Source organism: Acomys minous (genome assembly GCF_964271855.1).
Source record: "Acomys minous genome assembly, chromosome: 6".
Taxonomy (NCBI): Eukaryota; Metazoa; Chordata; class Mammalia; order Rodentia; family Muridae; genus Acomys; species Acomys minous.
This window is the reverse complement of record NC_140487.1, coordinates 99,630,900-99,641,197: the sequence shown is the minus strand read 5'-3', so window position 1 is coordinate 99,641,197 and position 10,298 is coordinate 99,630,900. Positions and strand designations below refer to the sequence as shown.

Genomic DNA, 10,298 nt, shown 5'->3' with positions numbered 1-10,298 from the left:
AATACCTCTGAGAGATGGCTCAGAGGTTAAGAGCACTGGCTGTTCTCCCAGAGGACCTGGCTTAGATTACTAGCACCAAATGGTGACTGAACAACTTGTGAGTCACAAACTGTAAGGATTTCACAAGGATTCAGTGCCCTCTTCTGGCCTCCTTGGGCACTGCATGCACACGGCGCACAGGCATATATACAGGCAAAGCACCCATACACATAAAGTACAAATATTTAAAAAGAATTAACAGGAGAATAAAAAATGCCAGGCAAGGTGGTGCTTGCCTGTAATCCCAGCACTTGGAGAGACAGAGCCAGGTGGATCTCTGTGAGTTCAAGGCCAACCTTCTGTACAAAGCTAATCCTTGACAGCCAAGACTACACAAAGAAACCTTGTCTCAAAAAAAAAATAATAATAATTAAACAAAGAAACAACAATGTGGTGTTTTGAATGAAAATGGCTCCCATAGGCCCCTGTATGTGAACATTTAGCCACGGGTTGATGAGCCGTCTGGAAAGGATTAGGAGGTATGGTCTCAGAAGAGAAGTGGCCTTGTTGGAGGAGGTGTGCCACTGGAAATGAGTTTAGAGGTTTCAGAAGCACCAGGCTCAGTGTTTCTCTCCACCTGCTGCCTGCGGATCAGGACGTAAGTCTCGGCTACTTTTCCAGCACCATTCCCACCTGCATGCCACCATACTCCCAGCTGTGCTAATAATGGACTAACCCTGAAATTGTAAGCAAGCCCCTAACTAAATATTTTTTTTTTAACAAGAGTTTCCTTGAGCATCATGTCTCTTCACAAAGACAGAACCCTGACTAGGACCAAAACAGATGAACAAGCAAACAAAGGACTACACAGACTGGGCAGGGCAGTGCACACCTTTACTCCCAGCAGTTTAAGAGACAGAGGCAGGTGGATCTCTGTAAGTTTAACTCTGTATAGGAAATTCCAGGCCAGCCAGGCATTTACAGAGACTTAAAAATACCTTGATATAGTACGGAATGGAAACTAGGGAAAATTATTGCATGTATATAATCAAACAAAATGATTTATTGAAACAATAATTGAAACGCTAGCCCACACTTTTAATCCCAGCACTCAGGAGGCAGAGGCAGGCAGATCTCTGTGAGTTCGAGGCCAGCCTAGTCTACAAAATGAGTCTAGGACAGCCAAGGCTACACAGAGAAACCCTGTCTGGAAAAACCAAAATAAATAAATAGATAAAAATGTGCATGTGAGGCCCAGTGTGCCTTTAGAAGGAGCTACAGACAAGTGACAGGCAAACAAGAGACATCCCCCACGCCCCTACCTTCACTCCCTCTCTGTTCCAGAGTACACAGCTGCATAAGAGACACTGCCACAGGGCTGTGGTGGTGCACACCTTTAATCCCAGCAACAAGAGAGGCAGAGGCAGGCAGATCTCTGAGTTCGAGGCCAGCCTGTTCTAAAAAGTGAGTCCAGGACAACCAAAGCTACACAGAGAAATCCTTTCTTGAAAAACCAAAAAAAAGAGAGGAGAGAGAGAGGTGGGCAGGAGACTGCCTAGGGTTAACAGGGAAAGGGACTTAAGAATTGAACCACCTGGGCTGTTGGAAAGACGCTTATCAGTCAACATTCTTAGGCACTTACAGTTTTCCTTCTAGAACAAGCTGCACAGTCAACATTTATTCCTCAGCCATGACCTCTGTGAGACCAATCGTGAGTGCAGCTACCCGTCCGTTGTCTGCTCCAAGGAGGACGGAGCTGCCTGAAGCCACCCAAGTCCCCTCGCTACCCTGAGACTCCTATCCTGGTGTCACTCCTGCGGCCCCCGGATGATGCCCACCACTGTAGGTGTAGTCCTTGGGAACCTCCACATTGTGACACTGGGTGGATGCAACTGGGGCTCCGTCACCCCATCTGCCTCTTGATGGCAGTCAAAGTCAAGCTTCCGGCCCGCTGCTGTGGGTGATGATGATCTGTCTTCTGCACCACTCTGAGCTTGCAAGTTCTCAATCAGCTTGGCAGTGGTACGCTGCCCTCTGCAGCACTCCAACGTGGCTTTACACCACTGCATGCCGAGGGAGCCCTTGCGTGCAAACCTTCTCCACGTGGGGTAGGCCACCAAACACCAGCAGCCAGTGCACTTGGTCTGGGGTCTCACAGGCATCAGACTCCATCCCAGTACCTCAGAGTGGCCGACTCGATTCATGTACAGGGCCCAGCTTTACCCCTACCCTACACACTGCCGTTTCACCTTTAGCATTCCCTGAGGTCTCTTCACAGCTCGGGACCAGCCCTTGCCCACAGAATCCACCATAAGCCACGGTAAGAATTTGAGGGAAGGGTCTGGAAGGAATGAAAAGGGCAATAACAGGTGCCAGCACTGAGAGCTGAAACCCTGGCACTAAACTCCCCCTACCCCTACACAGCACATCAAAACGACCCAAGGGACCCAGGTCTTGTAAAGATGGAGGGTCAAAGACTGTAATTCCTAACAGGACATTCCCTCCACAGGAAAAGGGTCTTAAAATGTTGGCAAAGGTCTCAAGGTCCAACTTCTAAGTAGGCATTCTTTTGCTCAAAGGATCTCCAGACACTGGACCAAAGGATGCTACACACGTGCACACACGCACGCGCGCGCACGCGTGCGCACGCATACACACACACACACACCCTGAAAGTTACAGCTTCTGAAAGAGTCTGATAGAAATGACCCCCCCTGTACCCCCCCACACCCCCAACCCAGAGGTGGAGCAGCTTCAAGGAATCTGACGATGGTCTGTGGGTGATAGTAATAAGACTCAAGGGCAACTTCTGAGGGACACCACACTACACCTCCCACCCCCCGCAGTCCCATCAGGATATCCTAGGGCAATTTGGTGAGAGCGCCCCACCCTACAAAGAATGTTCTAGCCTGGACCCTGTGGTTACAGGCAAGGATGCCCAGCAGGCACTTGAGGACAAACTTTCAGAAAGACTTTCTTTTTGAGAAGTGGGGTGCTCCCGGGGACCTCATCTGAGGCCAGTGGTTACAGGCAAAGACCAGGCTCAGGAAAGACTCACCAGTGTCAGGTCCTAGGAACCCCCTAGAAGGATGATGGACACAGTCTGAGGAGGGTGGGGGAGGGGAGGAGGGTGCCCTGTAAGAGGTAGCTAGGTGGCCTTTGGGTTTGAGCGGACTACTTCCCTGGGCAGAAACCACAGCCTCGGGGCCTTAGTGGAGACCTTTAATGTTCTCGAGGCAGAAAAAAACAAACAAACAAATAAAATTCCAGGCATTTAATAACTTGATCTGCCTACGGGAAAGCTAAGCTTCCTCAGGCCAGTGTCGAGTTCTGAGTAGGTCTTGCGAGGGAATCGTTCGCGCTTGGCCAGTATGACTGGGGCACCCCAGACGGTGGGATCCCACCACTCCATCCTCAGCTTCCTTTTCTCCTTTTTTGACTGTTTCCTTGTGGCCTTCCTCTTGCTGTCACCCTGAGCCAGTGACTGTAGATTCCTTCTGCCTGCTCTAGAGCCTGCCTTCAAATGAAGGACTTTGGTCTTTTTCTTGTCTAGCAGACGTTTTCCTCCCAAAAACAGCGAGCTCAGATCCCTCTGCCTTTGCTCCAAGAGTGACTTATCTGGTAGGAACTGAAGCCAGACCATCTCCTTAGCTCTCCTGTTCCTCATCCTCTGCTTTAACGTCTGTGTTTCCCCCTTGCGGCCCATCTCCCATCTGTAAGCTGGCAATGTGGCCTGCATCGGTGGCTTTTTCTTGGTCTGCATTTTTATTCCCTCCAGGACTTGGTCTTCAAAAAACTCGGGTTTAGGGTATTGGAACAGCATTTTCGGCCCGGTCCTGAATGATATGCGGTCATCTTCTATGACTAAGTTTTTCCACAAGCCCTTGTGGCTCTGTAGTGGAGAGCTTTGAGGCTTTTCTTCTCGAATATACACATTAGGGAAGGTCACTGTTCTTCCTTTACCCAGGGTCTCTGTTGGTGGCATTGCCTCAAGGTCTCTCTTTGGCCACGCCCTACCCCCTGTCTTTATAAAGGAGCTTCCTCGCCCCTCCCCTGACACCAGATGTTTACCACTGGGGGTCTTCCGCAAGATCTCTATGGTGATTAATGAGGGGATGGCTTTAGTGTCTGAGGCACAGCTCTCACAAGCAGGGGCTCCGATTAGGAGGTGATGGCCTGGTTCCTCCAGTTGCTGTAAAAAGGCAGTCATCTCTGTGTGGCTAGAACCCACACTAGCCAACACCCCACTATGGTCTAGCACAGCTCTGAGGAGTTTCACAGCCTGTGGAGCAAAGTGAACCCTCGTGACTGGCCCTGAGACTTGACTGCCCAATCTTTGGAGGCTTACAGTAATATACAGTCTTCTGTGTGAGCCAAAGTCTTGGCAATTCATTTTTCCCTCTCACGCTCCTGGGGACTTTGGCTTTGTCCCTCCCTGATGGATCCCACACAGTGATGGGAGAGCTCTTCAGCGTTTAGCTTTCTTCTCTCTGGCACAGTCTGTCTACAAGATGAACACTCTGGAGGTCACCAGCCTCTGCTGTCAACGCTCTACTGTTGCCCTGGGTTTGGAGAAAATGAACTCCCAAGAGAGTCACAACTTTGGCTGTCCTGCCTGTCTGTGATGCAGTGGGCGGGGCTAGGGGAAAGGTGCCTGTGACCTGGGCTGACCCACATTCTGAGGGAAGCCTTGGGCCCCCATGTCTGTTGGTGTTAGGAATGTCAGCATCTAGGGAAAACATCAGTAGATGGAGGGCACGGGCGTGGTGTGGAAGGCTGGTCGCTAGGTGCGCGGGAGGGAGTTCTCTGGGGAGCCCCAGGATGGTGGCCTTGCCTGGCATGTTAGAGATCTCAGCACACAGGCTGACTCTAAGAACGCTGGTAAAAAGGGCCACTGAAATGTCTCAGAGTGTAAAAGCATTCGCCACACAAGTCTGATGACAGGAGTTGGATTCCTGTAACTCAAAGTAGAAGGAGAAAACCAACACTTTGAAGTGGTCATCTGACCTCCACATGGGTGCTTGGGACCTGTGTGTAGTATCCTAACACACATACACTCACACACTCATGCACACACACACACACAAACAAACACACACACTCACATATACACACAGACACACACCAGGAGAAAGGACACATTCTGGCAGCATTCTGTCCTGGCCGGACAGTGGCTGTCTTCCCACTAGAGGCTAAGAACCCGTTAGCTGCTCCATCCCGGAGCCTGAATGCCTCATCAGTGTCAACCTGTCGTGGACAGAATGGGTGACCTCCAGAACAGTGCTAGTCCCCATTGGAAGACAGGAAAGACCGCTTTCTGACAGCAGCAAATGATGGTGGCCACAGGGGAGAGCAGCAATGCAGAGATACATACCAGCTGGAGAAGAAGGTTAACTGAATGGAGAAAATCCCTCCAAGGTATTGTCTCAGTTACAGATACAATCAAGCTACCATCAAGATTACCACCTCCCCACCCCCCACCCCCCCACCAGCTGGGCAGTGGTGGCACACGCCTTTGATCCCAGAACTCACTGTGAGTTCGAGGCCAGCCTGGTCTACAAAGTGAGTCCAGGATAGCCAGGTTGCACAAGGAAACCCCGTCTTGAAAAAGAAAAAAAAAATCTTACAGGCTGACCTTACAGATACATCTTCTCAGCTGAGGCTTCCATCTCTCCAGTATCTCTAGCTTGTGTCAAGTTGACACAAAACTCACCAGCACACCTACTGAGCCAAAGACTCGTAACGAAGTTACTGTGCTTCAAAAGTAAAAACTAAGTTACACTGCAGGCTGGGTGCGTGGTTCTTCTGCCTAATGTTGTTGCCGGCACTTTGTGTTATACAACCCTTCTAAGAGGCACAACTTTTTTTTTTTTTTAAGATTTATTTTATTATTATGTATACAGTGTTGTCTGCTTGTGCACCTGCAGGCCAGAAGAGGGCACCAGGTTACGTTACAGATGGTTGTGTGGCACCATGTGGTTGCTGGGAATTGAACTCAGGACCTTTGGAAGAGCAAGAAGTGCTTTTAACCACTGAGCCATCTCTCCAGCCCCGATGGCTCAGCCGTTAAAGACTAGGCTCACAACCATAAATATAAGAGGCACAACTTAAGACACTTTATCAGCCCTCTTGGGGCTGGAGAGATAGCCCAGAGGTTTAAGAGGTTTAAGAGCACTTCCAGAGGTCTTAAATCTTTGCGGGGGGTGGGGGGTGAGGGTGGGGTGGGGTGGAAGGGGAAGATGGTCCCCTCTGAACGTTAATAATGTTAACATCTATCCTGGAACTCACCAAGTTGGCCTCCAACTCACAGAAACCTGCCTCACGAGTGCTGGGATTAAAGGTGCACTCTGCTGCTTGTCCTTGCTAGTTGTGTCGAAGGGGCTGGCTGACTCTGTGCACTCCGGCAGTACCTCCCAAAGACATTGGTCACTGCTAACAGAGTTTTGTGAACTGAAGTTCCTAGAAGAGGGGAAGAGAAAGGGGGAGGCGAAGAGAAGGAGGAAAAAGAAAGGGGTGGGAGGGAGGGGGAAAGCGGAGGGGAAGGAGGCTACACCAGTGTTAGAAAATTTCACAAGGCCAAATGACTAAACTTCAAGATTATGGATGGTGTTAAAATGTTTTAGAAGGCCAGGCGGTGGTGGTGGCTCACGCCTTTAATCCCAGCACTCGGGAGGCAGAGGCTGGCAGATTGCTGTGAGTTCGAAGCCAGCCTGGTCTACAAAGTGAGTCCAGGACAGTCAAGGCTACACAGAGAGACCCTGTCTTGAAAAACCAAAAAATAAAATAAAAAGTTTTAGACCAGAATTGAATTATCTTGGGCTACTTTCAGTCCTTAGAAAGTCACTGTCCACCTCTGTACCTGAGCATGGGTGTGACAAAGTCAAAATCTTTTTTTCCCCTTTTTTTCTTTTTCTTTTATTATTATTATTATTATTATTATTATTATTATTATTATTATTATTATTATTATTTTGGCTTTTTAAGACAGGGTTTCTCTGTGTTAACCTTGGCTGTCCTGGACTCACTTTGTAGACCAGGCTGGCCTCGAACAACTCACAGCGATCTGTCTGCTTCTGCCTCCCGAGAGCTGGGATTAAAGGTATGTGCCACCACGCCTGGCTATCAAAATCTTAAAATTGGTGCTGGAGAAATGATTCAAACTAGAGTTTGCCTCTCAGCATACACATGGTGGCTCACAACCATAACTCCAGTTCCCGGGCATCCAAAGTTCTCTTCTGACTTCCAAGGGCACCAGGGATGTATATGGTGCATATACACACATACTGGCAAAATATTCACAAGTTAATGGAATCATAAAACAGTTTTCCTTCTGGCTAGAGAGATAGCTCAGCAGTTAGGAGCACTGACTGCTCTTCCAGAGGTCTTGAGTTCAATTCCCATAAACCACATGGTGGTTCACAACCAACTATAATGAGATCTGATGCTCTGTCCTCCTCTGTACTGCAGGCAATATGCAAATAGATTGTTCATATACATAGATAAGTACATCTTTATTTTTAAAAAACATTTTATTTAATGTTAAAATGTATCTCTGTGAGTTGGAGGCCAGCCTGGTCTACAAAGCAAGTCCAAGACAGTCAAGGCTACATAGAAAAACCCTGTCTTGAAAAGCCAAAAACCAAAAACCAAACCAAAACAAAAAAGTACCCTTAGGAGGTGACTAGCTTCCACCATCCCAAAGCTAAGAATGTCACCAGATAGGGGTCACTCTCCTGCATAAGCAGCCTTGGAAGAGGCTACTCCAAGAGCAAACCTGGGGAAGAGCTGACAAGATCACCAACTACCACAGTCATCGCTGTAGCTTTTGGTCCCGCCACCACCCTGTACCCCTGAGGCTCAGGTGTCACGTGGGCCTCCCCTGGGGACTTGCTCTCTGCAAGGCGCCATTTGGTGGGAAAAGGAGAAATACCCTGGCTGAATAGGTAGGTGACCACCAAACCAGAGCCCTTAGTCTAGGGATTCAGCAACGCCCCGTGGTGCAGTAAGTCCTGGAGGCGTCAAAGTGGTCTGCACTGAGTCCCACAGCTCACAGGGCTTGGAATCTCCATCGGCAGGGCCGCCCCGAGCCCACTAGGGACGTTTTACCGTTAGCGGCTGCTGAGGCCTCAAGCCGCTCGCTCGCGCAGGGCTGTTGCTGGCAGAGCCATCTGGCTACAGCAAGGAAGGCCAGGGAAGGAAGGAGAAAAAGAAATCAGACAGGAGAGGGGTGCCGGCTTGATTAAGAGGCTAAAAGATTGGAACACAACAGTCACCTTCCTCCGTGGTCTGAGGGGCAAACACCCCAGTTCTTTAGAATTAGCCAAAGCAGTGAATCTGGAGTGATTGACGGGGCCTTTCTTTTGTTGGAATGGATAGTCGAAGATCGATCACACTTCGTCCTGGGGATCCCTCCGTGGGCATACCTCCTATGGGGAGGTCCTTTATTGTTGGCAAGGGACTCAAGATGCGACTTCTAAAGGAGACCTATCTCTCTCTCAAAAGGAACTCGAAGCCAATAGTTCATCCTCCAGCGACTTGAGGTTGCAACATTTTCAAAGATGTCCTTTTTAAAAAAAAAAAAAAATGACTTAAGTGGCTGACCATGGCGCTGACAGCTACAGGAAACCACTGGAGAATTGACTTCATCCGGGGCTTTCCCCGTGCTCATAAGGACCCTCCCTCCAGTGCCAAAGCCAAAAGCTCACCCTCAGAAGAAGTTCAGTTGCAACTTTTCAAATTACCTTCTTTTCTTTTCCTTTTTTTTTTTTTAATTTTTATTCTTTTGTTTTTATTTACTTTTTGTTTGTTTGTTTTTTGAGACAGCGTTTCTCGGTGTAGCCTCAGCTGTCCTGGACTCGCTTTGTAGACCAGGCTGGGATTAAAGGCGTGCCGCCGCCACCACCACCACCACCGCCTGGCAAATTACCTCCTTTTCAAAGACCTCCTTTGATGGGGCATCTGTAAGGACCTGGCACTTGGGACAGTGGCTGGAAGTAACCAGACGCGGTGGGACAATTTCTGAAGGACCCCTTATGGTGACATCATGACATTTGAGATGAAGCTTTTTAAATAGTTGCCCCTCCCATCTATCTACAGGGTCTCCCGGTGTAGGGGCCGGTGGTTAGGGACCAGGGCACCTGTCAGTGACTGGAAGAGGGGACTTTCTAAAAGACCCCCTGATGTTTGAACCCCAGGAATGGGATCTCCCCAAGGGACATGATTCACGGACCACCTGCACTGGGAAAGGGGGAGACTTGCCCGAGCGATATTGAAGAAATGTTCTCATCTGGTTGTAAGGAGCACAGCCAGTCTCTGGAGATCCGGCCAGACAAGGTTCGAAAGCTAAAGGCACGGGGTGCCCTACAGAAGTTGTCTTTAAGAAAGGAGATCTGGCCGGGCGTGGTGGCACACGCCTTTAATCCCAGCACTCGGGAGGCAGAGGCAGGTGGATCGCTGTGAGTTCGAGGCCAGCCTGGACTACAAAGTGAGTGTAGGACAGCCAAGGCTACACAGAGAAACCCTGTTTCGAAAAAAAAAAAAAAAAAAAAGATCTTTGACTGTCACAGGAGTGTTGTCCCAGTTAGAATCACAGCGATCAAAACCCTCCAAGTCTTGAGACAGAGAATGTTCCAGAGCAGCCTGGATCCCTCACCCTTTTGCGCAGTGGCATAGGCTGCACCCATGAGTCCAAGAGCCCAAGAGCGCAGCCATCGGAGCAAAGAACTCTTTTAGGCAATACCAGGAACGCGCGGCTTCCGAACGTCTCCAAGCTCACACGGTAGGGGCTGTGAGGAGGATGCAGCTGAGCAGAGCCCGACATGACAGGAATGCAGGGCTTTAAACGGGCTCCAGTGGCCCTTAAGCTGTGGAGCAAAGAAACCCTCCAGCACACATTGAGAATGGTTAGGAGTGGATGGGGTGTGTGTTGAAAACAGATTTTCCTTTGGTTTGTCCTCATTTTCATTAAGGGAAAGCAGACAGGCCGTTTTCTTCTTTTTAGAGGAAGGAAGGAAGGCAGTAAAACTCAGACTTGGATGCCACCGGTGGTGGCATTTGGTTGCCCTGATCTTTGTGCCAGGGCGACAAGGCTCCCCCTGTATGCTCTGGACAGGAAAGATGGACACTCTCTGCTTCTCTAGTGTCAACTACTGAAATGCATTTGTGTTTTGGTCCCTGCCAAGAAGGGAAACTAAACTTCACCCGACGCCATTCTTTCCCGGAGATTGACCGTCACCAGCTTCGAAAGAAATGATTACTTTCAAAGCAAGTGTGCCTACCCAACACTGACTGCCTGGTGCTTGGTTTCCATGGAGATTTTC

The 10,298-nt window shown here is 49.3% G+C and overlaps 1 protein-coding gene across 7 annotated transcripts in view; it reads right to left on the bottom strand.

Annotated features, from left to right (window-relative positions):
* Window positions 1–10,298, bottom strand: part of RHBDL2 (rhomboid like 2) — a 70,407-nt gene that overhangs the window by 8,573 nt on the left and 51,536 nt on the right. The window lies entirely within an intron of this gene.